Source organism: Callithrix jacchus, chromosome 15, assembly GCF_049354715.1.
Source record: "Callithrix jacchus isolate 240 chromosome 15, calJac240_pri, whole genome shotgun sequence".
Lineage (NCBI taxonomy): Eukaryota > Metazoa > Chordata > Mammalia > Primates > Cebidae > Callithrix > Callithrix jacchus.
Window position 1 is genome coordinate 17,805,057 of NC_133516.1, and position 15,469 is coordinate 17,820,525.

Sequence of the window (15,469 nt, forward strand, 5' to 3'; positions counted from 1 at the left end):
TTTACTGTTGTTTATTTGTTCTTTTTTAATACAGAAAACTGTAAACCTGATATTAGGGCAGGTTTTTTTATGCAAAAGCCTCGTCATGGGCTAGATGACATTTCTTTTTATGTAGAGATACTTGGATATTTTATGATTCAATTCCTTCCAAGAGCCATATTTAGAATTCCAGCCAATCTGTGAGCTAGGAAGGAGTGAGACAGTATAATAATCAAGGTAATGTGGCAAGGAAGCGCAAAATTTCTCAGCCTATCTAGAAGAGGTAGGTGAAAATAAATGTTTTCAGGGTCAGGTCTGGCTACTTCCCCCAGTAGCTAGAGAGAAAGCATCTTACTTTGCTGCAGCTGGGCCTTTGTCATTGGAAGGGTCTCTTCCTAATGCCATGTAGCTTGACGGGCCCGTATGGCTGCAGCTTGGTCTATCTTGCTGTTTTAACATTATGTCCATTCAAGCTCCAGTGTAGACCTTTCTTTTAAAGAGAGTTCACCCAGGGATATTAAATAAAATGGAACTTGGATGGAAAGTTGGCATCCCAGACTGGAAACACTTTTTACTGGGTGGAGACTTGGGGGGAGCAGAAATAAACACAATTTCTATGTTGTAAATGATAGTTAAAAAAAAGAGAAAACAAATGAAAATGTTTTGTTTTACTAAGGCTTTTTTGCATTCCTGTGACTCAAAATACTTTTGGATTTTATGATAATCTATAAGTGCCTTGGTACAGAAAGACAAAGAACAAATAAAGTTAAATAAATTCAGAGGATAACAGAAGAAACATGTAGAATTACAGTGGTCAGTTGGTAAAGATTCTATTGGAGGTTTAGGGGGTTGCATAATTTGTATTAGTCCAAAGATATTATAAAATTAATAATAAATTTTAACACATATAGGGTTCTTAAATTAATGCCTTCAACTTGCCAATTCTGTTGTTAGTCTTAAACTTTTATATTCCACCCTATGTTTGTCTTACCCATCTCTATGGCTCACTTTTGTTGTTACTGTTACTGAGTCTCAAAACCATTAGATCTTAAATATATTCCGCTACCAAAGTCATTAATTTTAAGGAGAAAACAGAAAGTTAGAAGCCATTATTTTACTTATAATAATCTATTTGTCTCATACTTTCATCTCAAAAATGTGTATTTAAGTAGAAGAAGAGCCAGAAAAATAACCAAGAGAGTTACATTTTAATTCTGGCTCTACTGTATACTGGGGTGTGATTTTAAGCTGGTAATTTATCCCCTGTAGCCCCAGCATTGTCTTCTGAAGAGCGCATTCACTCATTTGGGTGACCTGATATTTAAAGGAAATGACTCCTGGTAGAGTAGAATGAAGTTGAATATAGAATGCAGTAGTAATAGGATGAAGATGTGAGTATCGATTATCTGGCTCTGGACTGTTCTATATGATAGTTACTAGCCACATGTGGCTTCTTTAAATTTAAACTAGTTAGAATTGAATTAAGGTCAAAATTTACCTCCTTGGTCATACAAGCCACATTTCAAACGCTCAAGAATCACTTATGGCTAGTGGCTACTATATTGGACAGTGCAGAAGAAGTATTTCATTATTGCAGAAAATTCTGTTGAATAGCACTCACTTAGAATGACAGCTCCTTGTGGGGCGCTGGGAATTGCTGTTTGCGGATGGTATCTTCTTGAGTTGGTCTGTGACCTGCTGGGAGTAATGCAGTTCTTAAAGAACTCTGACTCTCCTTGAACAGTGTGCAAAATTGTGAACCTGGGATGCGTGAAGGAGTGGTTATTTTGTGCTGAATGCTATGTAAGCTACATCATCACAGATGTGGGATTAGCAGACTTGCTTATTCTGAGTGCCGTCAGAATCGTTTTTAAGTACCATATGTCCAGCGTCATCTTTGGCACATTTATCTGGCTTCATCTGAGTTCCGAAGTGAAATCTCACAGCCGCCTTCATAAATTTAGCCATCAAAGGCCAAGGTGATGATGACATACCAAGCTTTAGAATCCTTAAGTAGGGTGGGATATTGGTGCTGGGAATGATGAATGAAGGGACATCTGAGAATCATGCTGCTTTTATGGATTAGCAGAAATTCATCTTACGTGACCAAGAGCAGCTGCATAATGGCTAGAAAACATTTGACCTTTCTGCTTATGTTTTGGTTTCAACACCTTCTTTGTGCATGTCTGATTTTGAAGGTTCTTTTTGAGCTATAGAATCGTTTGCCAAAGTTAGGACCAATTATGAATATCATCGATGATTATTTTTAAATGACATTATGATAAAGTGATAGAACAGTGACCATCTATGCTGCCTTTGTCTTTGTATAGGGTTAGTAGTCCTAGCCTCTCTCTCTCTCGCTCGCTCACTCTCTCTTTCTCTCTCTCTCTCTCTCTCTGTGTGTGTCTGTGTGTGTGTGTATGATGATGAATAAAGCTCTCACAGCACAGAAGTTCAGAAGGAGGTACTGTGAAGGTCCCAAAGCATCGAGGTTAGCTGGATGTGAAAGCCCTGAGGTTAACTAGTCAACTCAAGAGTTGGGTGTATATGCTAAGAAAGGGTTCAACCCTTCAAAGGGCTTATGCTCTCCAGAGACAGGAAACATGTATCTGAATTGTGACTCTAAGAAAAATACCTTGATATTATCCTGAATTTGGTGGGCCACAGTGTTCTGAGAGTGAGAGAGTAATGGAATTTGTCTGTCTCTGCTCTTGAAGATACCAGGGGCACCTCAAAAACTTCCCTGCCCAGCCTAGGCTCCACACAGCCTTAACTGACTACTTCCTTTGCAAGCCTTTGCCAAGGAAAAAGACATACACACATACACACACACACACACACACACACACACACACACACACACACACATTTCAGCTTATGTTTTTTGTTTTTTGTTTGTTTTGACCAGTGCTTAAGATTTAATGGTAATCTTAAGGGAAATCCCTGCTCCCACCTTGACTTGAGGCACAGAGATGTCCTGTCCCCATGCTGTTGATGTTGACAGAAGTAGGGCACATTTCTTTCTCCATGTGCCACCACACTCAAGCAGAATGTACAAGATATTTTCTGGTTACCAAGGATACCTGGTGACATAATCATACCTAGCCTTTCTTTTCTCCGTCCACCCCCTCAGCCTTTCACCCTGCCCTCCCATGGGTCTTTATATGCCACTGTATGTAGAGTACAGCTTGTACCAGATAGCCTGTTACTTATTTTGGTTCAGGAGCAGCTGCAGAGGACAAACTGGAGAAGATGGTATACTTGCAAATACTTGCGGACTCTCGAGTGGACAGGTTACCTCTAAAAGAGAAGCCTGTGCTTTCTTACTCACTGAAGTTTTATACCATTTGCAAGTGGATACAATATATGTTTGTTTGGGGTGAGAGGCTAAGAGAATGCTCTGTGGTTTCTGCAGGTTTACTAATAAGAGACATCCTGTTATCTTCAGTGCTAATTCTTGCCCCGTTAGCTTTCAGCAGTAAATAGCTGAAGGTCTCATCTGGAAAGTTCTATTATTAGTACTACATGGTCAGTGCATTTTAAGATAGAAAATAGGCAGAAAACTGTATACAAAGAGGAATGTGCAATGCAGAATAACAATCAAATGATACTGATACCTTAGATTGGTACTCCAGGCCCTCCGTGATCTTGCTCTATTGGTTCCTCTAGCCCCCTTCATCCTCTCAACGTTAGTCATAGGATTTCTCATCACCGTTTGCTCACCTTGTTTGCTCCGCTTGGAATTCCCTCCCCCAAGTCCCCTGCAACAGCACCACCAGCATGTGCCCTCTTCTTTAAGATTCAACTCAAATACCTCTGCCTCAAAACGTATTGCCCCGATTGTCCAGGCTGAAAGTAACAGTCTTCTCTGGACCACCCCGCCCCATCTCTGTTCCTCTCTCTGTCGTCCTTAATCACTTTCTGACTTGTGTTGCTGCGTAGCTGAATATGCCATAGCTCTACTACTTGTTATTAAACTTCATGATGATGTTAAGGTCCTATCTCATCTTGTTCTGTTTCTTCCCTGATCAGGCTTACGGTAGTTCCTCACATACTTTAGTGTTACGAGAATACATAATGAAAAAGTAAATGAATAAACGGCAGAAAACTTATGTGGAATGCTGGTGCAAGCAGTTCCTTTGACTGGGGGCTTTTTAAAAGGAGACTGATTGTATAGAATATCTGAGCAATTTTCACATTAATGGAGTGGAATATTAGAGCTGGCATGAACATCAAAAAAGTCTGGCCACAGCCACCTTGCTCAGATCACCTTGATTTTCAAATGGAGAATCTAAGATTTAGATAGGACCATTCCAGATCACATAGTGTGTAGTTAATAGACCTAGGATTTGTATCTCATCTGACCTGCAACCCAGTACATTCTTTTGAAATAAGGCTAGAATAATAGCAAGACACACATATTAGACACATGATTTTGAGAAGACAGTTTTCTGCCCCACAGCACATGACCCCATACATTTATTTCCATGCCTATATATATAGTACAGACAAAATAACAGCAACTTTAGAGGAAACATGAATATTTCCATCATATGGTGATTCTACACAGCAGAATCCTGGATAAGGAGAAAAATCTTACTCGTTTCATTCTTGTTAAAAGACTTAATGAGTGGAGTTCGAACTGGCAAAGTCATTGGTAGCATGAAAGGAAGTGGGGGTTGAAGGGGCAACATTTCCACAACAGGGAGAGGAACAGAGAGGCAGAAAATATTGGGAGTCTTGTGCCCCATCAGTAGAAGGAAATGAGGACCAGAGCCAAATGCTGGGGCAGGGGTAGGGGAAAGATTCCTTTCTCCAGCTATGTAACAGCGTTACGGGAGTGAATTCAGAGCTTTCTGTGTGTTCTGAGCCAAGTGCCTGTTGGAATGTGGACTGTAAATCTCTCATCGTCCTCTTCACTGACCTGCAAACAACCCCTGCTCCTCGCATCTGCTTCCCGACCACATGCCTTTCGTCTTTCTTTATATACAAAACTTCTTCCATTCTCCTACCTTCCTCTCTACCTTTTTTGTGATACATCTCATCCCTCTTCTAAGTATTTCTGTCTGACCACATTTTTCCCTAATGAGACAAACTCAATAGGATAAAGTATAACATTTATTCATTTGTCTGCTCAACAAGTAGCATTGAGCACATACTAGGTCCAAGGCACCGTTTTAGTTGTTGAGTATACAGCAGTAAAGAAAACAGACAGAAACTTTTACGCTGGTGGAGTTTATATTCTAGTGAGGATACAATAAGAGAAATAAATGGTAAGTTATGTAGAATATTGGAAGGAAATATGTGCTGCGAGGGAAATAAGCTGGGAGGGAAGAGGGAGTGCTGGAGTAGAAGGAGCTAAGAGTCTCAGTTCCAGAGTCAGGTAGCCTGAGCTGGAATTAGAACTCCAGCTGCGTCCTTCGCAGTCATGTGACCTGGGCAGGTTAAGAGAACTCCCTGAGCTTCAGTTTTCTCTGTTGATCAAGAGGCATTAGGGAAACTGGTATCTCCTTGGGTTATTGCAGGGATTCAATGAGGTGACACATACAACACCATCATTACACAGGGTCTGTCCCCTATAAATAAAGAGATTGTCAGGTTTGTTATTTGAACAATATTATATATTGTGTTTTAGGTATTACATATGTAATATAGCGTGAATATATATGTTATGTATATAATATTATCTAACTTGGTGCCTCTAGTATTCCATGCTTCTCCAAGTATCTATATATTTTTCTTGGCATTTCTTTCTCCAACATTGTGATCTTTTGTCGTCAAGGGCCACCTCTCCTTTTATCTCTATACCCTCCATTGTGTCCAGCATAGAGGAGATTTTATGTTTTGTTACTGAGTGAGAAACAAAGGGGATACTCTTTTTCTAAGCACGATAATCTTATGTTAACATTAGTTTTTAGAACCCTTCTCTAATTTCCATCATTTTTGTATCACATCTAAAGAAGAGCTATATGCCCTCCACCTTCTCTCCTCGCCTTTTAATCACCATACCTTCCAACCTGTTATGGGAATAGCAAATTAATGATCCTTGCCCCAATGACCTGACTACCCCTTTGTCCCTTCATGGTCCATTCATGGAATCTTTTCGTAGATCAATTTACCACAGTCTACAAGGCCAGTTCCCATAGCCTCATTCCACTTACACACAATCTTAATCATTTCTCTCCAGTGGGAGTCACCCTCTCACCACCCAAAACCCAAAACCTCTTTGCATGCCCCATACTCCTAGTCAAAATACTCTTATACAGATGTTTAACACTTTCCAGTTGAAGACCCAATGACAGAGGATTAGCAATATTGAATAATAATGAGACACACATATTAGACACATGATTTTGAAAAAATAGTTTTCCACCCCACAGCACATGACCTCATACATTTATTTCCCTACCTCTCTAAATAGTATAGACAAAATAACAGCAACTTTAGAGGGAAACATGACTATTTCCATCATATGGTGATTCTTACACACAGAATCAGAAACCTGATTCTGTGGGTAGAATCTGATACATTTTTTTGCTTGATACTTAGAGCCACTGTGTGAGGTACAAACTTCAGGTATTATCAGCTGTATGTTACTAATAAGGATTCAGAAGCTCAAGGAAGGGAAATGAAAGAATCTAAGTATACGTGGCTAAAAATCGCAGTGTCGACGCCTGAAATCCTATTATCTGGGGCAATATATGTATTGGGTTTGAAAAGTTCACACTTAGCAGTTGGATTACCTGAATCCTCACCCCAGCTTGGCTACTTACTCACCATGTGACCCTGTATAGTGCTTTGAAGGCTTAGTTTTTTCACTTCTGTAGAACAAAGTAACTCTTGCCCTCCCAGACATTTGGGGTGGCTGGAGATTAAAAGATATATTGGCTGGGCATGCTGGCTCACATCTATAATCCTAGCACTTTGAGACACTGAGGCGGGTGGATTGCTTGAGTCCAGGAGTTTGAGACCAGCCTGGACAACATGGCAAGTCCCATCTCATAAAAAAATTTAAAAAAGAAAAGGTATAAAGAAACTTTAGAAAGAAAGTATAAATCATCAAAATCATCATGTAAAAATATAACAGCTTTGAAATAAGGTATGTGAAAATATAATGATAATGGCTTCCCTGTGCGAAAGATAGAAATGGACATTTTATGTAATTTCCATACACACAAAACAGAAACAAAAGATCTTTAAATTTTCAAGCATGAACTAAGTTTTATATTGATTTTAAAAAATATAGAATGTAGTTCCATTTTTAATTATTGGAACTTACAGGTTGAAAAATAGAGTAAGCACTATTTAAAAAAAAAAAAAAAAAAGACTCTCCCATACCTCACCAACAAACACACACACTAGGGAAATAGGGAAGAAGGTTATGTTTTGGGACAACTTTCTATACACTGAGAAAATCTAAGAGGTCTCCACATCTACCTATAAAATTTAGTGATGCTCAGAACTGATATGTCCATTTTTACTGTTACATAGTAAGAAGCTCGAGATTATGAGGCGAGTTTATTGGACACTGCAGAAATTCACATTTGTGCTTACCCTGGATTGTTGTTGAGTTGAGCTGACTGTTGCTTCACAAATTAACTGTCTTTTGAGACTCGGAAATATTGAAATTGCGTAGAGTTTTTGTGAAATCTCAATCCTGTAGTGTTTATATTTTATAACAGGTGCTCCATAGACTTCTGGATTATTAAATTGACTAATATTTGTGGCAAAGATCTGCAGGCTGAGTTATAAAGGTAATCTGTGGGTGAATGCCAAGATTTCTCTATCATTCTGCTTTGTTTGCCAGAATATCCAAGGGTCTACCAGGGGATAGTGCCAGGCAAGAGTTCCATTTTTTAATGTATTCTGGTCCAAATCATTGGTGTTGGCAAAGATGAAGAAGGAGGAGCTGGGCAGTTCATCCCCAAAGATACGATGACACCACTATAAGTGTGAAGCCAGCAAGTGTGCAAAGACTGAGAGCAGCATGGTCATTTCTAGACATTTATCTGGAGAGCAAAATCAAGCACTGAGCAGCTCAAAGGGTTCAGTCTCAGCAGTTAGGAGAAAGAGGAGTCTCCTAGGAGTAGTTGCCCCAACAGCTGCTAGAGATCCCTGATCCTTTTAGGTCTGAGCCAACCAAGTCTCAGCCCAGTCCCACTTGCCTTGATTTAAGGTGACATTTTTGATCTCTAGCTGGGTGCTTCCCCCTCGGTAGCATATAACAAAGGACACAAAAGCAGGGAGGTTGGAGGGCAAGGAGATAACCCTGTGGGCCTGACCACCCAGCCTCTTTCTTTTCAGTGTTCCATATACACTGCGTAAATTGACTGGACACCCAGGTTAAGGAGATCTCTCAGTATCCTTGGGTTTTTCTTTACCTCAATTTCAAAATTATAATATTTTAGTCATAACTTGCCCAGGATCACACAGTGAGTCCATGGGAGAACAGGATGAGAACCCAAGTTATCTGACTTTCAGTCAGCTCTCTTCCCCTGATAAATTCACAGCAACTTCTTTAATTATGATAATGTGTTGAGCTACATGTGCCTTAATATGTATCATAAAGGTGACTGTTGCAGGCTATATGGGCTAAGCCCTCCATTTTCCGAGTGTCCATTACCACCTCCTTCCCTCAGAACAATTAACAGAGGTTTTCATAAAGATGTGCTATATATGTGTCTTATAGATTTTAATGAGGCTCCAGTAGGTGGGAAGGTAATGGAAGGACAAGTGGGAGGACCTTAAATTTTCTGCATAGATACTTGTGAAGGACAGGCTCTAGGATGACCTCCAATGATTCTGGCCTCCTGGTGTTTACATCTTTGTGTAATACCTGTCCTTGAGGCCAAGTAAACCTGTAACTTGCTTCTAATCAATAGAAGAAGACAAAGGTGTTGGGGTATAACTTACCATGATTATATTTTGTGATACACGAGTGCATCTCAGCAGATGCAGAGATTCTCCTTGACAACTTGAGTAAATGAGTTACCATATGGAAGGAGCTCATGAGGCAAGGAAGTGTGAGCAACCTTTAGGAGCTAAGGGCAACTTCCTGCTGACAGCCAACAAAAAGCCAGGGCCCTGACTCAAATACACACAAAGAAATGAATTCCACCAATAATCTGAATGAGTTTGGAAGCAGACTCTTCCACAGTCAGCCCTCCAGATGAGAATGCTTCTCCACTGACACTTTGCATCCTGTGAGACTCTGAGTGAGGACCCAGCTAAGTTATTCCTGGGCCCTCGGAAACTGTGAGATAGTAAACATATGTTGTTTTATGCCACTGAGATTGTTAGCCAGCAATCAAAACCTAACACAATAATGTCCTTTACTATTTTTTAGACAGATGCTATTTAGAAAAGCCTCCCACCCAATAAAAGAGCCCCTCTTTACGGTTTTCCAAGTAGGTAGTTATCAGGGTTCTGCTTAACCATCTTCAGTGGCAAGGAGCTACCATTTCATAGGGCAGCCATTTTTGTATTACACAGGCTTGCATGCTGTCGAGTTCAGCTGCACTCTTCAGTGGGAGCCTAGCACATGCTTGGGATTCCCAGGTAGGCTGGGGAGGAGTTCCTGGTTCACTTGGTCCTGGACCATCCCAGTGCCATTCTAACAGTTGCAAGTCTGCCTCCTCCATGGAGGGAAATGCATGTGACAAGTTGATAACACTGGATTGTTTGCCCCCAGCTTTACCACTTGGTATCAGTGCAAACTTTCACCCAGTTGAATAACTTAATGAGCCCTGCTCTGCAGGCTTGCCTCAGAGTTGTGACGATCAAGTAAGACAGCATCTATGACAGTGTTTGTTGGCTGTAAGTCAGCAAATGATTGCAAATGATGATTATTATTAAAATAATAGTCATTTGTCAGTAAATATTTGTCAAAGCTGGTCCACACTGAGGGAGACAGGATCTCCAGGGAAACTGCTGATGCAGAGATAAAGAGGAGACCAGCCCCAGTTTGGAATTGCGTCACTGATTCTGAATTCCCAGTGGTACATTTCAGGTCTTGCTTCAGGAATTTGTTTTTTGTTTTGTTTGGTAGGAACAAGAAGCCCCTGGAGCCAGTTATGTTGTCATCAAACTTAGTTGCTAATTAGGCACCAAAGCAAACCTATGGCAGTGAGACAGAGTTGAAACTTGAATTCCTTTCTGCAGGTGGAGTGTTGGATCCTAGAGAGGGTGTATACAGCTTGGCTATTTTTGTGCTTCTGCATGCAAGAAGGTTTAAGAGAATCTGAGTAAAGCAATTAGCATCCCTCTGTCTGCAGACAAAACTGGTTTGGACATGCTTCTCTCTTCTTGAAGGGCTGTTGAGCCTTGGCAGTATATCTGATGAAAGATTTCACTCAGCAAAATGTCTTCACTTACAAATCCAGCCACTTTGCTCTCTCAGTCAGCCCCAAATTCATTTATTTTCTTTAGAGTTTTCCTACAACCACGAACCACCAAGAATTAAATTAATCCCCAAAAGCCTGAGAAATTATGAGGATATTTAATATATCCATTTAAGGATGTCCCAGCAAGGACTTTTAATTTTTTTTACATAAACTATTTATATGTTTTGATTCTCCTCATATGGAAAAAAGAAATATGTTTTCATACATGTATTTTTCAGGGAGTGTTTTAAATATCTGTTTATATTACACTGTTCATATTACTATTAAAAGTATCCCTATTTTACGTTTATTTTTGCCTCCTTCGGGAGGAACAAGACCAAGATCCCATTAAAACCAAAATCCTTCACATACCTTTTCTTTTAAAAATTTAGATTAGGAAATTTTCAGTCAGCCAGCTGCCCCTATAGCCTCTTATACTGTCTGAATGTTTACCTTTCTCTGTGTGCACTCTAGTCTCTTGCCAGCATGATAATACGTGCTGTGTTGATATCAAGTGGCGGGAACATACAGAAATGTGCTATTTATTGGTGCTGCAATATGTATCTTTGTTTTCATCAAACTTCATATTTACCTCTTTAGGATTTCTTGTTTGTTTCTTTTTGGGACTTTTTGGTGTGTTTTGTTTGATCTTGGTTTTGGTTTTTCAATCTAGGACTGAGGTCCAGTGCTCATTTGAATGCTCATGTGAATGACCTGAGCTTGGTTCTTTTTTTTTTTTTTAAATAGAGTCAGGGTTTCACTATGTTGACCAGACTGATCTCGAACTCCTGACCTCATGATCCACCTGCCTTGGCGCCCCACAAAGTGCTGGGATTACAGGCATGAGCCACCATGCCCGGCCAAGCCTGGTTCTTTGAGGTTCCATTAGGTGACTATTGCAGTGATTCTGATGTGGGGCCATCAGCCTCCCCAACCAAGGAAGTTATCTGCTTTCTCATCTTTGATCTTGTTCACCAGCTAACCACAACACACCACCAAAAACTTGATCCATTCCATTCCTCAGTTTTCGCCACCAGGGGGTGAGTTCCTGCAATACAGAGAACCTTTTTGTCTTGTTCAGTACAACACCAATGCTAGCACAAGGCCTTGCAGAAAGCTGACATTCCTTAACTCTTTATTTCCTAAATGAATTAATGTTCTGAGGTTCCGTTTCTCATGGACCAAATAATGCAATCCTAGACCTTGCCATAGCATCTGGGACACCATAAATGAGGATTTCGGTAATCAGCAAAAGTCCATGCCAGCAGCTGTCAATTTACAGATGAATTATGTTCCCATGGTTTGGAGATGAATGAATTTTACAGTTCATAAAGCATGACAAAATTCACCTTAGCCTTCCCATTTTACAGAGGAGCTAACTGATCTCAGACAGGAACTGCCTCTGAATGTTCTGGGAAGAGCTTGTGGCAGAACTAACTTCTACTTAGCAGTATATTTTTCTCACTGCCTGTTCTCATTCGATAACAGACCCATATGCCAATTATCTGCATCTTTCATTTAACCCACAAGAAGACCAGTTTAATCCAGTGTTAGATAAAATAATTATTCACAGGGTCCTAACACTACTAAGGAATAAGCTATGGCCAGGCACAGTGGCTCATGCCTGTAATCCCAAAATTTTGGGAGGCCCAGGCGGGCGGATCACTTGAGGTTAGGAGTTCTAAACTACCCTGGCCAACATGGTGAAACCCCATCTCTACTAAAAATACAAAATAATTAGCTGGGCATGGTAGCAGATGCTTATAATCTCAGCTATTCGGGAGGCGGATGCAGGAGAAGTGCTTGAACCCAGGAGGCGGAGGTAACAGTGAGCCAAGATCAGGCCACTGCATTCAAGCCTGGGCAACAGAGTAAGACACCAAAAAAAAAAAAAAAAAAAGAATAAGCTACGAGACAAGTGAGAAATAGGGCAAGACTCATGTTAGGACTGTCACAGAGCAGCACCCGGTGGTCATCAGTAGCGGCAACGATAAAGGACTCTCCCTGCGGTGATATCAATGGAAGTATGAATGGGCAGGGGGGCTGTGCCTGTTCTTACCTAACAGGGAAGCTGTCCATAAATAAGGCAGCAATTCCTGAATCAAGGACAAGCCTTCCACCCGGTCTTCATATGTAAGGACACAATAGTTTCATTTGAAGGGAAACCATTTTAATTGTCTCAGATGTGCATCTCATTCCTGGGTAGTTCTTTGTATTTTTGATGAGGAAGCAAGGGCTTTATTATGTATCTTGTGAACACCTGTCAGCCAGGATTTAGAACAAATGCTTTCGGACAATTTTGCCTTTTATTTCAGATAAATTTTATATGTTGTTTCTGACCAGAACTGTAAGATCATGTTTGGTTTTTCAAAACTGCAGGAAATGTTTGTTTTAATTTTCTTTAAAGAAGAAGACAGTAATGAAACATGTATCTGCTGCCAGCCCACTTTTTTTATTTCTCTTTGTGTGAGCTATTTCTTTTCCACATCTTGAGCCTTAAACTCTTTGATGTTGTCTTTTATGCGTAAAATAAAAGATCATTCTCTTTAGTCTGTAGGCTTGGAGGTGGGCAAACATGAAACATTCCTGTGTATTCATATTTCTATAATGATAATTGACACAGGTTTTAGGGCTGTCGTATTTGCCCTAGTGTTATATAATAAACATTTGGTGTTCCATGACTTTTCGGCTTTGCCAACTTTCCAGTCCTGTATGGCGTTCCCTTGTATTGTTTCTGTGAGAACAACCTGACGAGAGTGGCATCCATGGTCAGATTCTTCACTCTGTCCCTGCAGGGCTTTTAATTATGCTTCGCACACAATAGAGTTTCAATGCATGAATGAATGCATGGATGAATTTTTCAGTTTGATTCCATGAGCTGCTTAATTCTATTAGATGCATCACCTAGGTTTTTATAAGATATTTTACTGGTACATATTGCTTATCACTTTTTAATACTCTATAAATGTTTTGTGTTATTTTCAGTAGCATCCAAATAAATAGAAGTTAAAATATTTCCAATTGCAGAGTAAATATTTTCAATATCTTCCCAGAAATCACATTGGGTTTATAAGACTTGGTTCCTGGGTTTTAGGGGCATGCTTGGTTGACTAACTTTGTGTTCATGTGGCATAAAATCTAAACTGTCAGAACTACATGGGCATTTAGAGCTCCTGCCTAAATCCTTATCATTTACAGATGAGGAAGCTGACATATTTGCCTCATTTATTGTTAGTCAATGAATTAAAATATTGTGCCTTCATCAAGATATTGTGTATATATTCCCAATTTTGTTTTTCATAAAAATGTAGCATTACTCTGTTTTGTGACTGCTCCTAGACTGGCTGGTTCTAGGGATAAAGAAGAGCCTGAGAAGAAATCTGTGTTTCCCAACATTTGGGAGGTCGAGGTGGGTGGATCACAAGGTCAGGAGTTCAAGACTGGCCTGACCAATGCATGAAACCCTGTCTCTACTAAAAAGACAAAAATTAGCAGGGTGTGGTGCCAGGCACCTGTAGTCCCAACTACTCAGGAGACTGAGGCAGGAGAATCACTTGAATCCAGGAGGCAGAGGTTGCAGTGAGCCACGATCGCACCATTGCACTCCAGCCTGGACAACAGAGTGAGACATCATCTCAAAGAAAGAAGAAGAAGAGGAGGAGGAGGAGGAGGAAGAAGAAGAGGAAGAAAGAAGAGGAAGAGGAAGAAAAAGAAAAGAAATCTGGCTTCCTGCTTAATTTCTAGTTTTGGTATTCCTGCTATCAGGATCAACGTCTGTCCTTTGTGTTTACAACTAAATTGAGATTGTGTTTGTTTGGTCAGAGGATGAGAGAACAGTAGTCACTGTCCCCATCAGTAACTGAGAAATTCAGTCTGTTCTGCCAACCTTGCTTATATCTTTTCATTTAAATCTTGAAATTGACCCTATTTCAAGTTTGATGATCCGTGACTAAATATTAAAGCCATTCTTTGCTTTTTTTAAGCCGGAACCCCACTTTCCAGAATCTTTCCCACCTTTGAGATTATTTTAAATATCCTCATTACTTTGAGAAAAGCAAACTTAACAAGGATGCATTAAGAAATATAAAGGGGCCGGGCGCGGTGGCTCATGCCTATCATCCCAGTACTTTGGGAGGCCGAGGTGGGTGGATCACCTGAGTTCAGGAGTTCAAGACCAGCCTGGCCAACATGGTGAAACCCCATCTTTACTAAAAATACAAAAATTAGCTGGGAGTGGTGGCGAGCTTCTATAATCCCAGCTACTCAGGAGGCCAAGGCACAAGAACTGCTTGGACCTAGAAGGTGGAGGTTTGCAGTGAGCCAAGATTGTGCCACCACACTCCAGCCTGGGTGACAGAATGAGACTCAGTCTCAAAAAAAGAAAAAAGAAAAGAAAAGAAATATAAAGAAGTCATTGCCCAGGAGTCAAGTAAGGAAGGCAGAACGCTAATGAAATGAGAGAGGCCTTGCTTTGCTTTTATAAGATCTGGGTCTGGATCCTGGCAGTATGTTCTTTTTAACATTAGGCAATTCAGGAGCCCTAAGAACCTCGTCTCTCTATCTAGTGTGAGAAAACGTGGAACAACTTTGGGCCATAGATTGCTCTATGCAAACTCAACATATGCAAGCTTGTATTATTAAAAAGTCTATCTCTAGTGGCTCCTATCCCTAGTCTTGTTTGCTTCCAATTAATAACAGCCTCAAATGCTGGCTAATAAATGTTTAGCACTTCATGACTTAGAAAGTACTTCATTATTTTAACACTGTAGTATTGCTAGCATTATTAAACATTCTATTATTACAATAAATGTTCCTTTTTACCATTCTATTACTCTATTACTGTTTTTCAGATATATTGTGATATACATTTTACAGATGAAAAAAGATTCTAGGAGGATAAGGGACTTTGTCACAAAAGTTAGCTTCTAAATGATGGGAGGATTCATATGCACCTTTTGAAACTCCTAAACCCATGTTGTTTCCCCAAAGGCTTTAGTGGTCTTAAACATTTGACATAATCGAAATCTTATAAAAAGGCATGGCTTATCCAGCTCCTGGTTCCTCACTGTCTCCTCTGTCTCAAAATATTCTAGAAACAACTTTGCTCC

General features: G+C 40.1%; 2 protein-coding genes across 32 annotated transcripts in view; one reads left to right on the forward strand and one right to left on the reverse strand.

Moving 5' to 3' along the window:
* Nucleotides 1-15,469, forward strand: part of LPP (LIM domain containing preferred translocation partner in lipoma) — a 745,086-nt gene that overhangs the window by 676,965 nt on the left and 52,652 nt on the right. The gene's annotated exons all lie outside the window — the stretch shown is intronic.
* LOC103788187 (uncharacterized) overlaps nucleotides 4,344-15,469 on the reverse strand; it is a 245,189-nt gene continuing 234,063 nt past the window's right edge. For 3 of the 6 annotated variants that reach the window (XR_004734715.3, XR_013527209.1, XR_013527207.1), the window contains one exon: nucleotides 4,349-5,555. The gene's annotated coding sequence lies outside the window, so the exon portion shown is untranslated. Of the gene's footprint in view, nucleotides 5,556-15,469 lie in introns of all 6 variants that reach the window. The other 3 variants (XR_614036.4, XR_013527210.1, XR_013527208.1) reach the window with 3 other exon arrangements.